This window comes from Otolemur garnettii, unplaced genomic scaffold (assembly GCF_000181295.1).
Source record: "Otolemur garnettii isolate 467f Iridium unplaced genomic scaffold, OtoGar3 scaffold00039, whole genome shotgun sequence".
Lineage (NCBI taxonomy): Eukaryota > Metazoa > Chordata > Mammalia > Primates > Galagidae > Otolemur > Otolemur garnettii.
The window spans coordinates 2,052,554-2,073,995 of NW_003852434.1; the positions used below are offsets into that span (position 1 = coordinate 2,052,554).

General features: G+C 40.0%; 1 protein-coding gene across 2 annotated transcripts in view; it reads right to left on the bottom strand.

Annotated features, from left to right (window-relative positions):
- Positions 1-21,442, bottom strand: part of HERC3 (HECT and RLD domain containing E3 ubiquitin protein ligase 3) — a 120,489-nt gene that overhangs the window by 77,532 nt on the left and 21,515 nt on the right. The gene's annotated exons all lie outside the window — the stretch shown is intronic.

The window sequence follows — 21,442 nt, forward strand, 5'->3', positions numbered from 1 at the left end:
AAGGTCTACTATGGAGATGCTGAATCAGAGAGGCCCAAAGGTGAGTGGAAAGGTGGTTTATTCCTAAAAGCAATGGGACTAGGTGAAATTCTTTTTGGAACAATGCAACCCACTTCCTACCCCCTACACATGCACGCACGCACACACACACACACACACACACACATACATCCAGAATCCTAAACACCTTTCTCCCCTCAGTTATAGCATATAATCTTGTAAGTATCCAACCAGGCATAGGAGGATTTCTCTCTGGGAAAACTGGCCCAAAAGAAAAGACCCACAGATAGTGACATCCATGGGTCCCTCAATGAAATGTTCAGCTACCCACCAGTCAACAAGAATTGCCTACATGTACACAGCCCTCACATTTACATGTAGTTCCTCACTCTTAAAGTCCACAAGAATCATCTTTTTTTTTTTAAACAGTCTTATTATGTTGTCCCCCGGGTGAGAGCTGTGGTGTCACAGCTCACAGCAACCTCCAACTCTCGGGCTTAAGCAATTTGCTTGCCTCAGCCCCCTAAGTAGCTGGGATTACAGGCACCTGCCACAACTCCCGGCTATTTTGTGGTTGTTGTCAATGTCGTTTATCAGGCTGAGGCCAGGTTCTAACCCACCAGCCCCTGATGCATGTGGCCAGTGCCCTAACCACTAAGCTATTGGTGCCAAGCCAAGGATCGCCATTTTTATGAAGAAAGTCCTAACACGAAAGATAAAGAGCAACGCAAACAAAAGAAAATGAACTCTGAAGAAAAAGATCATGCAGAGAGCAAAAAAAAACTTCTTAGAAGACCTTAGAGAAATAAAAGAATGTATTCTAATTCATGAACTAGAAAGATAGTGCTACAGAAAAGTATCATTAAAATAGGAAACAAAAATAACTTGGAAGCTAGATATGTGGCAGTGTAAAGTTAAAAGAAAAAACTTCAAAAGTAGAATTGGAAGTTAGAAGTGGTGAAATTTTCTAGGAAATAGAACAAAAAAGCAAAGAGCAAATCAGAGAGGGAAAAAGGTAAGAAATTAGGAAAGTGTCCAAAGAGATAAGGTAGAAAATCTCAAAGAAGAGCTGGGTGTGCACACCTGTAGTCCCAGCTACTTGGGAGGCTGAGGCGGGAAGACAGCCTGAGCCCAGTAGCTCGAGGCTGCAGTGAGCTACCATTTCGCCACTGCCCGTCAGCCTGGGTGACACAGGGAGGCCTTGTCTCAAAACAAAACCAAAATAAACACAAAACTGTCCTACCTGCAGACATGTACAAAAAAAAGTTTTTAAAGAAAATTACAAAGAAATACAAGAAAATGGCTCATAACTAAAGGATATGTGTTTCACACTGAAAGGATTTATTAAGTACCAGAATAATGACCAATAAAATACCTACTTCTGAGAAGTTTGTCTTGAAATTTCAGAAATCAAGAAAGACCTGAAAAATTTCTAGAAAAGAAAACAGTTTATGTACAATCGAACATAGATTATAATGGCATCAGATTTCTCAGAAGCAACGTTAAAAACCTTAAGATGAGCGAGCTGTGCCTTCACAATTCTGAAGGAAAATGATTTCCAATCAAGAATTCTATACCCAAACATCCACAAATCAATGTAGGGAGAGGAGGAAGAAGGGGCTGTTTTCAGACATATGGAGCTCCCAAGATATTTTACCTCTCATCCTGCTTTCCTCAGAAAACTATTGGAAGACATGCCCCGGAAACAAAGAACTTGGATCCTATAAGAAACAGGAATCTTACACAGGAAGGAGGTGGAGGCCATTTCTAAGACAGCTATGTCTGCAATAGCACAATGCAAAGTTGGCTTACGATGCAAAGTTGGAGGTATGCCTCCAAGATAAAAAATATATATATATCATCTGATGAGTTTTATAGAATTAATATTATATGTTATATAATTCCATCAGAAAGTACAGAGGTTGCTATGCAAAATGGAAAAATGCTGTAATTAACTTCAGGAAAATTTGAACGCTTTATAGGAAAGAAAAGTAATCACAGTATATCGAGTCATGTAACAAAACAAAAATAGTTTACATAGTTAATAACAGAGTAGTCAAAATTGATTTAAAAGGTTGTTTGGGGAAGGATGAGTACCTTGGGGAGAGAAAGAAAAAACAGTATGTAAAGATCACAATTTTCCCTAGTGTGAAGTTTCCAGATTATGTCCAAAATTTTAGAAAATCAAGAAGTTGCATCATAAACATGTTATTTAGAAACATGAAGACGCGGTGGCTCACACCTGTAATCCTAGCACTCCGGGAGGCCAACTCAGTTGGATTGCTTGAGCTCAGGAGTTCAAGACCAGCCTGAGCAAGGTCAAGACCTCATCTCTAAAAACTGTCAGACACTGTGTTGGATGCCTGTAGTCCCAGCTACTAGGGAAGCTGAGGCAGGAGGATCTCTTGAGCCCAAAAGTTTGAGGTTGCTGTGGACTACGATGCCATGGCACTGCAAACAGGGTGACAGAGTGAGACTCTGTCTCAAAAACAAAACAAAAAACCCAAAGACACATGAAGGTAAATACTAAAAATAATAATTATGAGTTGAAGTAATAGCTCCCAGGAAAAAGATTCGAGGGTAAGGACAGGTGGGCAGGGAACTGCTATTAATATTTGATCTAAACATGCCCTGTATAAATATTACATGAAAACTAAAAGACCTTTTTCTGAAGTTAAGCAATTGAAAATAGGCTCATGTCAGAGAAATTGCCATGAAGAGTACGTAGAAAGATGCTATAATCGTACCATCCCCATTGTCTATCTTCTATGTATTTCCCAACTCAGCCTTGCCCCAGGCAGGAACAGTCCTGTCTTTATACTTTACAAAAAAACAAGGAAGTCCTACTCAAAGTAGGTCAAGACAACTCAGACTCTACTCTGACCAAATTTCTACCTTGTACAGGTGCCAGGACCGGGGCAGCTCTTCTGTCTCCCCAAGCCAAGACCTGGTCTGATATATCACCTGTGACTACGGCCGCCTCTCAGTACCTGGCTTTCCGGCTGCCAATGGAGGCCTCTCCTGCCTGATGTCCGCGTGTGGTCTAACACGACACACTAGTAAGCCTGTCCTCTGTCCAGACGGGACACCATCTCCATCTGATCTGTCAGACATATATAATGAAACCCTTTACTAGCATCCCCTACTGATTTTGCCTTTACTACACCTGAGAAGCCTCAAAAGGGAACGTCTAAATTTCAATGACCATTTACTCCCAGACAGGTCAAGCTCTACAATAAACCAATTCCTGGCCCACCACAGCGCCACCAAAACAGACATCACAACACATCACAACAATAAAATCTGCAGCCACAAAGACATCCTGGCACAGAGATGCTGTTCAGTGATACAAACACTGACAGAGAATTGACCCACTGCATGTACAAATCCAACTTACTCTATTTCTTCTAGCCAGAAAACAGCTCACTGATTCAGACTGGAGATGTGTCACTGCTGAACCATAATCTCTCTTCTAGAATCTGCTCCCTTAAGTTGGCTAGTGAGCCAATGAACGGCTCATTCACTCCTCTCCCCAAACACGCCCTGCCTCAGCTGGAAACAGGCAGGCTTCAGTGCCTTCTGACTCAGTTCCACACTGTCCCTTCTGGTTCGTGATGTCAAGACTATACGCCATATTTTGCAGATCATGACAGAGCCTCAACCCATGTGTTAAAATAATTAAACACACTGAAGAAACATTTGGCATTTTTTGAGGATAAAAGTATATTTTCTCTCTGATCCTCTCACAGCAACACTCTGAAGTCCTGAGACGCCTTTAGTAATGTTAGCATATGAGAACGCGTGGTAGCAGAGCAGCACAGTAGCCCGTGTGGAATGCTGCACAGAGTAAGACGGCGGTGCAGCTGGACTTACATTTCTGGGATTGTTTCTACTTGTCTTTTGAGCCCATCATAATTTTTTCATGTTTTTTTTTTTTTGAGTTAACGGTAAATTTCGCATTAAACCATCAAAGGATGCTAACAGAGAAGGACAATTTGATCCTAGAGAATAGAAGATGATATTGATACTTAATCCTTGCAACACCCCTGAGAAGCGAGGGCACCATGATTATCCTCAGCTCGGAAAGAGTGTGGAATCTGGCCAAGGTGTGCAACTAATAGCTGAGGAGCTGGGACAGATCTGTCAGACGACAAAACCCATTATACCCGCTGAACTACACTGTCATCCCTTAGAAAGAACTAGATAGATTTCTTAATTAGTAAAAGTAACCTATAAAGCAAAACCTCGACTTACGGATAATGGAAAATTAACTCTTTTCCCTTACCATCTGTTCAGGTGAGAAACACACTCAATGGCTTGCAGTTAATAATACGAGCAGTCGGGTGGAAAGTAGAGTAGTCCTCCCCATCAGAAGTTTCACTTTCTGCAGTTTCGGTTACCCACAGTCAACCACGGAGCAAAGACATTAAATGGAAAATTCCAGAAATAAACAATTCATACATTTTTAATTTTGACCTTCTAATGATTGTGACTAAATCACACACCATACTGCTCCACCTGTTTGTCCAACATATGTGCTGTACATGCTGCTCATCCACTGGTCACTTAGTAGCCATCTCTCAGTTATCAGATCAAAAAACATAGGTAGTGTATATGAGGTTCAGTACTATCTTAGATTTGGGGCATCCACTGGGGGGTCTGGAACACACACCCTGCAGATGACGGGGGGACTGCTGTATATAGAATATGCAAAATTAGTAATCAATGTTTGGTATTAAATTTTTAACTAAAGATGTAAATTAAATATCAGCTGTTGGTATGCAAAAGGAGTTAAACTTTTACCACTTAGTTATTTCCTTTTGGAGTTTTCCCAAATTGTCTATTCTAAAATTACATTTTTCTTTAATAGTAAAGAAAGACAGAGACTATGGCAAATCCAGCTCTTTGCTCTATCATTCCACAGAGTCTAAGCCCTTTTATTAATTAACTATTCTGATGTAAACAATTAAACATTTTGGGGGGGTCTGGGCTATTTCCATAAGATGAATTCTATATTGTTCCTGAGCCAAGGCACTGAAACCAGAGTTAGGGTTAAAAGTTTTTTAATTAACAATTGTTCTACTACTCTTTGCTAAAATCAACTTATCCTTTCTCCACTGACTCTCTTTTACACTTTTATCAAAAAATCAATTGACCACATTTGTGTGGGCGTATTTCTGTATTCTCATAATATTCGTTGGACTGTAGCAATTCCTGCAACCCTTACTTTTCAACATTGCTTCAGCTATTCTAGTTCCTTATTTCCATGTACACTTTAGAGTTAGCTTCTCTATATCTACAAAAGAAAAATCTTACTCGGGTTTTAATTGAAATTGTGTTACATCTATAAGTCAGTTTGAGAAGAACTGAAATCCTTACTATGCTGTGCATCTCAATCCATGAATATAGTATGTCTTGTCATTTATGTAGGTAAATGTACTTTTGATTTCTTTTATCAGAATTTTATAGTTTTATCATTATTTCTGAGGTGAGTTTCTTATAAAGAGCATATGGCTTGGTTATTTTTTAGCATTTAACATAATTTCTGTATTTTGATTGTTTTGCTTAGAGTATTTACATTTAATATAATTATTAGTATGTTTATATTTTTGACTTACCTTATTACTTTCTGTGTTTGTTCCTTCTGGTTTTCTCTTCCCTGTTCTAGTTTCTCTTTCCTGCTTTCTTTAGTGTTATTAAGTATTTTTAGAATTTTATTTTTCTATTTGTTTCACAAGTATTTGAGCTAGTTTGTTGGAGCATGTGTACAATAGCTGCTTTAAAGTTGGTCAAATAATTCCAACATTTATGTCATCTCTTCTCATGTAAGTTGAGATTTTCCTGGTTTTTCATATGCTAAGTAATTTTGGATCATACCAAGAATATTTTGAATACCATGTTACAAGACTCTGGGTGTTATTTAAATCTTCTGGAGAACATTAACAATTGTATTTTAGTTTTCAAGGCCTTTGTGGTGTTATGTGTGCCCCATGTGTACCACACAGTGGCCAGTCTGGGTGGTGTCTTTACGTTAGTTCCACTCTCACAGCTGTTCATATGCCAAATAGAATAAGATCCATGTATGCACAACTCAAAGGTAAGCCCAGGAATTCATAAATAAATATACTGAGTGGCTTTCCTGAGCTACTCCCTCTATACAATTTTCCCAATACTTTCAGGTCCCAGGGCTCCTATCTAGTCCTCCAACCTATGTACTTCTGTAACTGCACCTGCTTCTAGGGCCAAATGGCAGGAGGATAAAAGGAGAGGAAATGGGAAATTTATTACTCCTTTAGTGGTACTTTAAATTCTAGTCTTCTTTCTGCCACTATTTGTTTTTCAGAGTCCTCAATAGCTACTCCATGCATCTGTCCCGGTTTTATAACTGTATTCAGAAACAGGAAGGAATGTTCTTACCTATCCTTCCTCAGAGCCAGAGGTTTAAAATAAAATTTTTTCTTCTTGGTTGATGTCCTTTAAAATATCAGGGAAAGTCCATAACTATCTTTGTTTAACTTGGCTAAATGAAAAATTCAAGCCCACAGCTCTCCCATGAATTCTTCAAAAACTAAAAGTGGGTTTAACCTTCCTATACAGTCAAGGCTCAATTCCTCATGGTGGGCAGCATCTCTGAACTGTTGATGCTTCATTTAACTTCTCTGAGTACATCAAAAACTTACTTGCTTAATCCCAAGCATGACTGCCCAACTTTAAAAAAATCATTAAATCAGATTTTCAACTAAAAAGTCAGAAAGAAGATTAGTTATGATAGAATTTAGAGCAGTATTTCTCAGTTCAAGGATAGAAGACTTTAACCTTGGACTTTAATGTATACACATAAAGCCCCCAAACACTTATATATCATGAAAAATGTTTCTGAGAATTTCTTCTTAAACCAACAAATCTTAGCTTACCATGTATGCTTTCAGACACAATTAACTCCGATATGCTGACTAAGTCAGTTACAACATGGAGCCCGGCCACAGGGAATGGGAGAGAAGAAAATATGGTTTTGAGTCCACCAGCGCTCTTACTTTAGCCCTTCAGTAGTCAGAGTAAGATCAGCTTCAGTGACTCAGTTATTTTCAAGAACTCAGAATTGTCAACCATAACATATGTTTTAAAAGAATTTTAATACAGAAAGACTACAAATTAGAAAACTACCTAGAGACTCTGGCAGAGGGAACCCTAAAAACAAAAAGGACCTCTGCAGTGGTGATATAGTGATGTATATAATCTTGTATAGTTAAATGCAGTTGATAATTTAAGACCCCTCCAAGAGGACTGAGATCAAAATCTTCACGCACAGAACATTAACAATCCCTTAGAGTTCAGCTCATATAAATACTTTATCGCTCACAGACCTTTCCTTTTCCATACAACCACAGCATGCGTGTACCGAGACCTGGAGGGTAAGCTCTAGGAAGACTGTGTCACATATCTTTATGCAAGGCCATAAGGTTAAGGAAATGCTAAAAAACACCTATTGACTATACAAAGACTTTAAACGTAAAAGTCAGGCTTTCAGATGTCTTGAGTGCCCACCAAAGAAGTCACAGACAAATTACAGTGCTATCATCCAAGTTAAAGGAGGGGGAAACATAAACTGATTATATTAAAATCACTGGGGAAGCTCACAGACATTCCATAGCATCATTCTTCATGGGGGAAACGGAGAATAATACAGAAACTAAAACAGTTTCAAAAGACATGTGATCAGAGAAGTGACAGAACCCAGACAGGCAGTCCATTTAGAAGATAAATTAATCTGTGTTAAATACACTAACATAAACAGAACATTTATTTTCATCCAGAATAAAAATCTACCCCTCCCAATTTTTACCACATGCTACACTTAGCCACTAGTAATAATATTCTGCCTACTCAGAGCATGAATAGTTTAACTTCGGCCTCCCTGGAAGTCAGTCAATACCCAAAGACTGACCCAAAAAAGAATAAAAAGCTCTCTGTACCAAGTCACAAAGTACACACGCAGCAGCTGACAGATTTTACCTGCGCAAGAGCAACCTAATACTCACCATTCCAACTCTTTTCAGAAAGGCTATGTAAAATGTTCTCTATTTTTGATTTATCATTTAAAGTATCAGTGATAAACATAAAAATTATCTTTGATTAAGTGAAAAGATATGGAACTAACAAGTTTTTTAGCTTTAAGGAGAAAATGAAGGCAGAACTGGCAAATTAAAGTTATGATACAAATCCAATCTATACCTCTCCAAAAAGGAAATAAGTAGATATCTAAAGCTGGTATACTATCAATATAAATTCTATGGCAGATATTCTGATAATATATCATACGCCTACAGCTTTGGCATGTCCTTTGATCCAACAGTGGTATTTCTATGATGTATCCTACAGAACAACATATGCTGCATTGCAATTATCAGGAAAATTTACAAATATACTGGGATTATATGAGGTCAAACAATTAAGTTCACTAACTTGTCCTAGAAAAAATGCTACATACTCCATTGCTGAATATTACTACAGTCACCTTTGAAAAACTCCTCTTGGCCATCTGGTGACCGTAGTGATAGTCAGCAGTGAGTTTTATACCACCTTTTCTAGGATGAGTTTGTGAACTTAATTGTCAGACCTTATACAACGACAGTGCTGGTGGTCATTTCAGAAAAAAGAGTCCCAAAACTGCTGTGAAGGCAGACTAGACGCTGGCATCGGTGCATAGCTTCCCAAAGGGAAGTGCCTCAAAGGTGACCACAGTGATATCCATCAATGAAGTATGCAGCAGTTCTTCTACGATGAGTTTGCAAACTTAATTGTCCACCCTCGTATACCAGAAAATGAAATATGCTGTCATTAGCTTATATAGACCAATAGGAACATGATCATCATAGAAAAATATGCATGAGATAGGAAGTGGAAAAGTAGGTTACAAAGTGTAATTTATGATGACCTCATTTTAAAAATTACACTGATATTAAAAAAATACTGGAGGGATATAAATCAAAGTCACACCAATATTTTTTGTTCAGAGTGGTAAAAACCATTTTTATTTGCTTCTTTCTGCTTAGGGGTATTTAAATTGTAAGGGATAAACATGTATGTGTTATTTTTGCATATGAAATTCTTCTCTAAGTTTTTTACAAGGACTTCTTCACACCTCCCTCTCCTATTTACATTTTTTTCCAACTAGTCCGATCACATTCACTCAATGTGATTTAACAACAAGGGGCCATATCCATGCCGGTAAATTGTTTTTGACTATTTTAAACTATGTGCTATCCTGCAAACTCTGTCACTACAGATTATGATGCAAGATGAGATGCCTCCAGAGGGGCTTGCTAAAGATAGTTAATCCCACTCGATTTTTACAGATTTGGAGAAAATTCACAGCTGGCAAAATACTCCTAACCTACTGAGATCCATCTACTTTATCTTTGTAGAGTTGTGGTCCTTTGTCAATTTTTCTCTTAAAAAATGTGTGTGTATGTATATACATATGTACATACATATATATACATATATACAGACACACAATATATATATACACACAGTATGTGTGTGTGCACATAAGATGTCTGGAAAGTATCCAGCCATGTATGTCTATTTTTTCATATCATGTGACTGGATACTTTCCAGAAAGCATACACACACACACACACACACAAACTCCAATTAGAAGACAGAGATAGGTTGTGCAAGACCCAACTACACAATGCCTTTAAAACCCACTGTCAATATAAAGACACAGAATAACTAAAAGTGAAAGGACAGAAAAAAGATTACCATGCAAATTCTAATCAAAAGAGTGCTAAAATTATTCATATCCATCAAAGTAGGAGTGAACATTACCTTGGGTAAAGAGTGACATTGCATAATATTAAAAGGAAGATCAATTCAGTAACACCTAACAATCTTAAATGGGTAATACCTAATTATAGGGCTTCAAAATTCACGCAACAAAAACGTAAACCAAAAGAAGAAATAAGCAAATCAATAACGATAATCAAAAATTTTGACACTATCAGTAATCCATTGAATCAGTAGACATAAAATTAGTAAGGCTACAGGAGACCTGAACAACACTATCAAAGGACTTGATGGCATTGACATTTATCAAACATCTCACCCATCTACAGCAGAATGCACATTCTTTTTGATTGTGCACAGAGTATTCACGAATATAGAACACATTTTGGGTGATAAAACAAATCTCAATAAATTTATAAGGAGTGAAATTACATATAAAATATGTACAGTTGTCCCTTTGTATTTATAGAAGATTGGTTCCGGGACCCCTCGTGAGTACCAACATCCATGGATGCTCAAATTCCCTACGGAAAATGGCATAATATTTGCATAATCTTCTCACATACTTAAAATCTTCTTTAAATTACTTAAGATACTCAATACAATGGAAATGCTATGGAAATAGTTGTTATTCTGTATTGTTTTTTAATTTGTATTATTTTTTATTATTGTATTGGGTGTTTCCTCCCCTGAATATTTTGAGACAAAGTCTCACTCTGTCCCCCTGGGTAGAGTGTGTGATAGTTCAAACAACCTCAAACTTCTGGGCTCAAGCAATCCCCTTACTTTAGCATCCCAAGTAGCTAGAACTACAAGCACTAGCCACAATACCCAACTAATTTTTTCCATTCTTAGTAGAGACAAGGTCTTGCTTTTGCTCAGGCTGGTCTCCAATTCCTGAGTTCAGGCAATTCAGCCCCTCAGCCTCCCAGATTGCTGGGATTACAGTTGTGAGCCATAGTGACCACTACCCCCTTGAATATTTTCCATTCTTGGTTGGTTGATTCCATGGATGCATAACTTTACAGATCTGGAAGGCCAACTGTACTCTAACCAAAGAAGAATTAAACTAGTAAATCAGTAACTGAAAGATATAAGCAAAATCCACACATATTTGGATACTATACTACACACTTCTAAATAATCAATGGGCCAAAGAAGGAACCATAAAGGAATTATTACAAAATATTTTGAACTAAATGATAATAAAAACATAATCAATTAAAGTTTGTGGAATATAATTAAAATGATGCTTAAAAGCATGGAATGCTTATTAGAAGTGAAAATTGCAAATCTGTGATTTAAGTTTCTACACTAAGAAACTAGAAAAAACACAATAAATTAAATACAAAGTAAACAGAAGAGAATGATATAACAGCAAACTGAAACAGAAAAAAACAAAACAAAAAGAATTTTAAAAATCAGTGAAAACAAAAACTTATTCTTTAAAAACAGCAGTAAAGTGTATTAACCTCTAGCCAGTCTAATCAGGAAGCAAAGAAAGAAGATATCGATTACCTATGTATCAGAAAAACAAATCTTCCTAGCCAGGTTGGCACAGTGGCTCATACCTGTAATCCTAACACTCCAGGAGGTGGGAGGACCACTAGAGCTCAGATGTTTGAGACCAGCCTGAGCAGGAGGAAGACTTTGGTGCTACTAAAAGTAGAAAAAAATTAGCTGGGCAGTGCCTGTAGTTCAAGGAGTAGGGTGCCAGCCCCATATGCCAGAGGTAGTGGGTTCAAACCCAACCCTGACCAAATACTGCAAAAATAAATAAATAAATTAGCTGAGCTCAGGAGTTTAAAGTTGCTGCGAGCTAGGCTGATGTCACAGCACTCTAGCCTGGGGTAACAGACTCTATCCCAAAAAGAAAAGAAAAGAAAAAAACCAAATCTTACAGACAAGGATAAAGGAATATTATGAACAATTTTGTGCAAATAAATTTGACAACTTAGATGAAATGAACAAATTCCTCAGAAGACATGAGCTAAAAAAGTTCACCTAAAAAAAATAGGTAACTAGTCCTATATATCCTTTTCTTTCTGGTGAGAATTTAAAGCGGTTCAAACACTTTGGCAAATAACCTGGAAGTTCCCCAAAAGGTTAGACACAGAATTACCATATAACCCGTCAATTCCACTTCTAGGTATATGACAGGGACATAAAAACATACATCCACATAAAAATCTGCCTACAAAGTTCACAGCAGCATTATTTGTTAACAGTCGCAAAGTAGAAAGCACCCAAACATCCAACAATTGATAAAAGTATTAACAAATTGTGGCATATCCATACAGTGAAATATTATGGAGCAATAAAAAGGCATTAAGTACTGATACAACCTGTATGAACCTGGAAAATGTTATACTAACTAACGGAAGCCAGCCACAGAAGGCCATATATTTATTATTCCATTTACATGAAATGTCTAAAATAAGCAAATGTATGGAGACAGCAAGTAGATTGGTGGTTTCCTGGGCCTGAAGGGGAAAGGTGAATAACAGTGAAAGGGCACAGGGTTTCTTTGTGAGGTGATAAAAATGTTCTAAAATTGACTGTGGTAATGATCCTGGAACTTGGTGAATACACTAAAAGCCAACAAATGGTCCACGCTTAAGCAGATAAATTTATGGTATGCAAATTATGTCTCAATAAAACTATCATTATAAACAAAGATGCCTCAGAATGGAAGATAGATCCCAACTCAGCAGGCTCTCACGGCAATGCAAATGCGATTATCTACTGCAGATACAGCATATTGCTTCTCATTTTGGAACAATTACATTTTTAAAGTTACAAAAGAAACTTCAGAGATATCTGTGTAAGGGAACAAACACTATAGGATACCCAATGTATTGGGGGCCCCAGCACCAACAGTGTCATTCCAACTGATTCTTATAAATACTTCTGATGCAAAAGCAAATCAGCAAACCTGCTGCAGAAACGCAAGCAGAATTCTAGAGGTGACCTTTCTTTTCATCTGCTTCACACATGTAAGACATGTGGATCGTTACAGGCTACCAAGCAAATGCCCAACAGCAGAAACTGTGCGACCTGTCTAGAAATAAAATCCACATAATGGACAGAGGAAGAAAAACTCAAAGGGACATTTTTTTCAAAATAGAGTTTGGGAAAAGAGGGATTCTATACTTTTTAATTAGTAAGTTTTTTGGGTTCTTTTAACAATATAATCATTCATTTATTCAAAAATTACTCACTGAACGCTGTAATTACCATGTGCCACACAATGTTAAGCTGGGGATACAAAACAAGGCTTTGATTCTTACGGAGTATAAACAATGTGAGGTGGGGGCAGGGAGGGAGGTTGAAAACTACTGACTGTGAATGCCCAGCCCTGTGCTATCAGATAGGGATAAACACTAGGGACAAAGCAAGGATAAGGTTTGGGGGAGGGTAGAAAGTACACAGGGTAGTAAAGGGAGGCCTCGCCAATAAGGCGACATGTGGGCCAAGACCTGGAGGAAGAGAAGGCATCAGCTGTGTAGACAGCAGAGGAAGGCGATTCCTGGGTTGAAGAATAGCAAGTAGAAATGGCTGAGGAGGGACAAGGAGGCCAGAGAACAGACTGTGAGAGGGGAAGAATGGTAAGAGGTGAGCCAGAAGCCCCCAGAAGATATGAGAGAGAGGAATACGTAGCTACCACTAAGTGTTGGAGTGGAGGTGGACGGCAGAAACAGGCAGAGCAGTTAGACGACAGCACCCGTCTAGATGAGATAGGATGGCAGCTGGGACCAGGGAGGCAGGAGCAGGAGTAGGAAAGAGAGAGGATCCTGGAAAAAGTGAGGTCTCAGAGAACAGAAGTCTTCTCAAGGAGACCCCAGGGATATACCTGTGAGGGCCTCCCCGTGTGACTCAGCTTTTAGGAGTTTGTAGAAACTTAACTTCTTGGGACCTGGAAACTAACCTGCTTTCGCTTCTGTAAAAGCCCATGGTTCTATAAAAGCCAGAGCCCACGGCTCGGCACCTGTGGCTCAAGCGGCCAAGGCGCCAGCCACATACACCTAAGGTGGCGGGTTCGAATCCCCAGCCCGGGCCGCCAAACAACAATGATGGCTGCAACCAAAAAATGGCCGGGCATTGTGGCGGGTGCCTGTAGTCCCAGCTACTTGGGAGGCTGAGGCAGGAGACTTGCTTGAGCCCAGGAGTTGGAGGTTGCTGTGAGCTGTGATGCCACAGCATTCTACCCAGGGGGATAGCTTGAGGCTCTGTCTAAAAAAAAAAAAAGCCAGAGCCCACTTCTCCAGCTTGATTCAAACGGACCAATGAGAAAGGTACCCGTGGGCCGGAACTTTTTGACTTGGGATAAAAAGGGGACGACTGAGCCAGTCGGGGACATGGCCATTTTGAATTCTTCTGTGCCTTCTCTCCACCCGGTGAAAGAAAGCCCTTCCTCTTTTAACCACAGTGTCTGGGTGCTCATTCTCTCCATTGGGCCTTCCTGCAACAGGAAGAGATGTCAGGATCCAGATATATTTCTCAAGACAGAGCCTCTGCCGATGGATGGGAGGTTTTCTTGATGAATGCGATGTAGAATCTAAGGGAAGACAGGGTAAGACAGAACAGGGGGAACCAGGGGAGCGCCAAGGCGTCTGGCCTGAGGGACAGAAATGGCATTTACACAGAAGAAGAAAACAGGGCAAGAAACAGGTTTGAGGGAGAGAATGAGCTTGGCTTTCATTATACTAAGTTTAAGACGACAATTCAAGTGGATATTTAAACTGGATGTCAAGTCCAAAATTCAGCAAGTTGAGACTGGAAATCATTTGCAAGTCAATAGTATAAAGACAGTACTTAAAGCTTTATCCCTGACCTTCCCGTTAGATTTATTCAGTCTATTCCCTAGAGGATGAGCAAGCCATTCCTTTTATTTTGCCATTAACAGCATTGCTGTGATAAACATACTTAGAAATATTTCCTATACTATGTTACCATTTTTACTTGCATATGAAAACTTCCCAAAATGGAACCACTCGTTCAAAAGGACACTAGATATTTTAAATTTTACAAAATGCAACCAGCTGAGTTATAGAAAGATTCTAACAGCTCACACTTCCTCAATCAACATATGACAATGCCCATTTTCTTCATGAGTGAGCACTAAGCAATATTCTTAAATTTTTGCCAATCAAATGGCAAAATGATGAAAAAGTGGTATCTCATTTTAATTTTCATTTTCATGAACATATTTCTATAAATTCATCAGCCATTTGCAAGCGCACCTCTGTAAAATGTCCATTTAATTACAGTGTTGTTTATCTTTTTCTATCAAAATGAAGGTGCCATGGTATATTAGAACTATGAAACTCTTATTGTTTATGGATGCCTTATACCAAAGAAAAATTCTAATTTTCTTACAAAGCTTCCAATTATGTTTTTGACGGCTTCTGGACCACTAGTCTCACAGAACATTCAAAGTTTTAAGCACATTCCCCTAATTTTTTCCTATTGTTTTTGTAGCTTGATTTTTTTACATCCAGAATTTGCTTTAGACTATGGAGTGAGCCAAGGAATCTAGTTCTGTATGCCAGATGAACAGAAAAATCCTACTAACATCATTTATGAAGTTCACCTGCCCTTCCCCCTGAAATGCTCTAGAGTCACCTCCCTGACCGCCCTGTGCAGCCATGCGGTCTTCACCAGAAATAAATTCTGCATCAAAGCCTGACTAAAGAAGTCAACATGCCCTCGGACTTTACTTTATATAAATATGCAAATTACAAATAACAGTGACATCCAGAATCCAGAATCAAGAATGCACTGCGGGAAGGGGAAGAACAGCAGATGTGCAGACCCCGGCAGGGCTTCCTGACCTGTGGCTCTACCCTTGGCCTGAGGATCAGCCAGAGGAAGGAACACGGAGTAGAAAAACTGAAAACAGAAGAGCAGTAAGCCAGCCTCTCCTGTCACACAGCTTGACTGGTAGGTTTCACACACTCTGGCTCTCTTGGATAAACACACACAGGGCAGAAGTCTCCAGACACCTCTGGGACCTGCCAAAGCAGACACTTCATTTCAACAACGCAAACTTGAAAACAGTAGTAGTAGTTTTATGACCCAAAATATCTAAATCAAGGCTGTTAAATGGTAATTCATAAAGTGACTTAAAAGGGGGCTGTCAGCAGAGTAAGACACTGTTGGGCTTTTTTCCTTGACTTCATAAACTGCTGATGAAAAGAAATTTTGTAGGTATAGGAGCCTTGCTCAACCTTGGTCGAAGCGTCCCGGCACCTCATCTCTATCCCACCTGTGTGTGCAGAGATGTATGTGTGTACGGGAGACAGACAGACAGCAACAGAGATATCCCTCATTCCCCTCGGGCACTGGCCTACCCCTTCCCACTCCTAATCACATTTTGTCAGTTTAGAAATATAAAAAATACCTATTTACAAACACTCAACTAAAGATGAGTCCCCCTCCACGTAACAGGGTAGCAGAGGCTTTATGACAAATTAGAAAAATAAAGAAAAAAGGAGACAGGCAGCTAGCTAGCCAATCTGAATGTGCCCTCAGAGCCAAACTGGAGGGCATATGCAACAGCCAGAATGACTCTGCCACTCACGGCAAATACTGAAAGCATTCACCAGCGCCTTCCTGCTTCAAAAGCTAACGTCGGGGAAGAATGAAGAACACGAGGCTAAGGAGAGCAAAGGCCAGCACTCAAGGACGCAGCGACAAACTTCTAACTTCTCCTTCACAGCTAATCTGGTTGGCAGTGTCCCTGTCACGTGTCACCTTGAAGCAAATAAAAACACTCACAATTAGTTCAGCCCTCTTTCTTCATTTGAAGGGAAAGGAGGATTTAACTTGCGCCTCCTGGTAAGTTTGCCGACTGCCGTCTCCATTTCTCCTACCTTTCCTTTCTCTCCAACTTATTGGCAACATTCTTGCTTCCAGCTGGTCCCAAAGGAGACCCGGCATCCCCATCACCACCTCCTTGAGGGAAAGAAGGGGACATGCTGCCCCAAGGGCATAATGGTCCCCTGTAGCAGCCCGTATAGCTAATGGCAAGGAGGAGCGAGAGTTATAAGAAACACCTGTAGCATCTCGGTAATGTAACACCTTGGTGATAGGGCGTGGGGAGGGATTCAGCTCTCCTAACATGAGAGCCCTGGAGAGGAGAGCATCAGATTAGCAGTCGCTACACCTGTGGTGTAAGACGCCACGGGATCACGTCTATAAGAAGCTGCAGAAGGCATTCGGGAGTGTACATACATTCTTTCACGGACCCGCTCACTCTGACTCTGTCACTTCTCCTGCCTGCGGGACACCTGCACGGGCGTCTCTCCATGAAAGACTGCTAAGATCCATTCTCTAAGACTGCTTTACTCCCTCAAACACTGCCTTTCTCTCTCTCTCCCTTCTGCTAAAGCAAATAGCCCTCAGGCACCTAAGGGCATTTGTTTCTGAGCTAGATACCACAGCGGTCCACATGGGAACATAGCTAGATAAGCCAGGGCTGGAGACCTGGTCAGTCTTGGGGTGACAAGTGGCGACCATGAAGGGACCCGACAGTCCCCACCTTCCTGCACCTGCCATTTTGACATTGTGCCCAAAGAGCCTCTATAAATAGGCAGAATGTAGAATTTGCTATCTTAAGCAGCATAATCTACATAATCTCACCAACATCAGCACAGGTTCAAGTACCCAAGGCCAGTTCTTACTTGTTAAGGGTTCTCTGCAAGCTTTCAGAGGATAACTTTGAAAAAAGTGGGGGAAAGAGCCTTCTAAACACTTCCTGGCAATATGAACAACTCCCCAAAAGAGTCAACAGACTGAGATACTGCTGTGAATAACCTTGGAGGAAAATGTTTAGACATGCCCAGGTTTTTTTATATTTCTTTTAGAAGAGATGGGCTCTCTCTGTGTTGCCTAGGCTGGCCTTGACCTCTTGGGCCAAGAGACCCTCCTGCCTCGGGCTCCACAATGCTACAATTATACTCACACACAGCCCATACCCCCAAAGTTTAATAAAGCGAATCATATTCCTTTTGAAAGTCTGTGAGTCTACTGAAAAATGTTTCCATTTCGGGCGGTGCCTGTGGCTCAAAGGAGTAGGGCACTGGCCCCATATGCTGGAGGTGGCGGGTTCAAACCCAGCTCCAGCCAAAAACTGCAAAAAAAAAAAAAAAAGTTTCCATTTCAATAGCTAACAGAGTATCAGAAAAGAAAAACGTCCGAAGGAAGGGAGAAAATAACAAACCTATCAACATAATAGGCCAATTCTGGCACCCCAAAAACAAAGCATAGTGGCAGGGCTGACCCTGGCTGGTAAAGTACTTAGGGAATAAATGTAGGCTTTAAAGAAGGCCCAGAAGCTTCCAAGTACACCAGTAGGCTAGAAAATTGGTGAGGAAAAATAAATCTCTGCACCATCCCCAAACAGAAAGATGGAGATACCTGAGGTACTTAAAAGTGTCACTGTGCTACTGACTTACCCAAGCCTAGAAATACCTTTTCTTATGTGAGATAATAAATTTTACTCTCGAAAGCATCCTGACACATGCCATTAATTAAAAAAAAAAAAAAAAAAAAACAGAATTCAGACTCCAGAACAATCTCTTAGGCCAGTGGTTCTCAACCTTCCTAATGCCATGCCCCACAGGTTGAGCACCGCTGTCCTAGGCAATCACAGAATGCAGGGACTTGCCCCTTGTTTTCTAAACCTATCATACTACCTAGCTAACAGCTGACAAACACTTTGAGACTTCCAGGAGCACCACAAAGTAGCTCGTAGTGTGCCATTAAGTCCACAGTGGCCTAATTTGATTCCCTTATCTTTATAATTTTGGACGAGAATGCAATGCTAATGATGGCACAGAGATGACATATATGTATGTGTATCCCTACGTATGATCAGTTCTTAGAGAATACTCAACATATGCAAGGTAATTCTCTTGGAAAACAATAAGGTAAAGGACCCCCAGAAATTAAAAAGAAAGAAATAGATTGTCCTTTTAAACTCAAAATAAAAACGACTAAAATACGTGGACTGTCCCTCAATACCCCTAGCTTACAGTATCTTCCTCCGGTGAATGTCCATGCCACTCTTCAGATCTTATAGTGTTAAAGGACTCTATAAAAGTGATCAACACATGTACTTGTATGTATGCACATTGGTATGAATTTAATTTGTTAATATGCTGAAACAGATCAAAAAAATTGTAACAGTGAAGTCACTCATGGATCCCAATCATCTTGCCCCAATTTCTTCCAAGTCCCCATGTGAAACCATGGCCTGGCCCCTGGGTGGCATGGGTAGCAGAGGAGGGTGTCCCTGGCCCATTCCTGCTGTCTTGTGTCCCCAACCCTCTACACCAAGAAATATGACTTAAGGGCCATAAAGAAAAAAACTAACTAAAAAGTTTTTAAATAAAGAAATACAAAATCATAATGGAAGGTGTTAACACAAATTACTACTACAACAAATAATAATAATAGCTAGCACTATTCCAAATAAGCATTATTCCAAATATCTGTTATGCAACTTATTAAATCTTCACAAACTGAATAGGTAGATGTTATTATTACCTACATTTTACAACCAAGGAAACCGAGACATAGAACAGTTCAGCAACTTTCCCTGAGTCAGACGGCTAGACCAGGCTCTTACTCCTTATACTGCCACCATAATTAGCTAATACTATAAATTAATATTATTCACAAACATTTCAGTTGCTGTAAGTCATTTAATAATTACAATAAAAACTTTAATATACATTTTGATTATGAGAGAAAAAAATTATTCCACATCTGCCAGGATATGAGACAGGATTATCTGGTAAAGAGTGATCAAAGATCTCAACATGACGCACCATCAAAGGGCATTCACTCCGAAAGGCTACAAAGAATTCTAATAGTTCTTGAAGAGTTGTAAAATATCAGGTGATTAGATATACCCTATCTGGATTGATAAATAAGAAAGCGTCTGCCTACTCACATCTATAAGGATCACGGATCATCGAAATAGGCAAGAAATTATCAAAATCCCAAACTACAAAATAACTATTGCAACACAAAAATTCTTAAAGAAAGGGCTTAATAAAATTCCGGAACATCCTAGAACCCTGAAACCATCACCAAAGCTGCCCCCTTCCTGAAATGCTAGCACTGCCTCCTCCCACAAGCTCCCAAACCCAAGACAAACGTGAACTTCCTATGGTGTGGGTCTAAAAGATGACATTTGTTAGAATTCAGAATTTAGCACTGTTGATGCCCTGTCTCTTCATAGGACCTGTGTCACCTACTTGACACATGATGAACTGTATTATATAACCTTTACAGGAGTATCTTACTCTTCCACCTAGTTCAAAAACTCCTAAGGGTGAGATCGGCACTAATTAGTTATGTCCTAACAGTATCTAGAACACATGAGAAACTCACAGTCTCGTCACTCAATAAACATCTGCTGAATCAGTGACTGGTTACAGTGCCACCCACATACACAGAGGCTGGCAGGTTCGAAACCGGCCCAGGCCAGCTAAACAACAATGGACAACTGCAACAAAAAAATAGCCGGGTATTATTGTGAGTGCCAGTAGTCCCAGCTACTTGGGAGGCTGAGGCAAGAGAACTGCTTGAGCCCAAGAGTTTGAGGTTGCTGTGAGCTGTGACACCACAGCACTTACTGAGGGTGACATAGTGAGACTCTGTATCAAAAAAAAAGTAAATAATTGAAAGAAATAAAGAAACAAAAAGAGGCAAATTTCAAGGCAAAATGTATCAGCGTGAAATATGAATTATGATGTGTACTCTGCCCCCAATTACTGGTATTCAAAAGAGCATGCAAAAGCAGATAAAGAAATAAAAAAAATCCTAAACTCCCTGGCCAAGTGGCCAGACCTCCCTCCTTGGCTAAGGGGACCCAAGAGAAACCTTGAAAAACTGAGTTCCCAGCCATGATCATCAGACAGTCCTTGTTATACTTCCTCCCTTGCTAACTGTTATTAGGTCTTCTTCCCAAAGGGTTAAACCAGGCGCTCTCAAGCTACTGCCCACAGGCCACATGCGGCCCACCCTCGGGTGTTTTTGCCGCTGCTTAGCAGCCGATTTGGCCCGGGGCCACAGTCCGGCCCTCCAACAGTCTGAGGGACAGTGAACTGGCCCCCTGTTTAAAAAGTTTGAGGACCCCTGGGTTCAACAGAAATCAGCCTTTTGGAAAGACTTGCACCACCACCAAGTCTTTGATTTTAACCGACCTCCCTGACTGCTCTGTTTTGGTGATTTTGACACAACTAACCCGCATTCCTTCCTGATAAGAGACCACCAACCAGCAGTGGTTCTAACTAGTCTATAGAGACTATGCGCAGGTTTTCGTGTCCTCTGCTTCACCTTTTGACATCAGATGGCTGAAAACTCCACTCTCAGATTATACTAACCCTGCCATTTTTTGAACATGGTACCTATGAAGCAGCATGAGCTCTTACAAAGAGTCATGTAAGTAGCTCTTACAAAGGGTCATGCGTGTTTATCACCCCTCCTGTGGCTCATCAGACACAGCCAGTCCTAAGTACTTACGATTCCTCCCATAGTTTATCAAACAGAAGGTGCCAAGAGCATGCACGTGATTTTAAGAAAGGGAAGATCTGTATTAAAATGGTAATAATGTATATCGATAACATGTCTATTG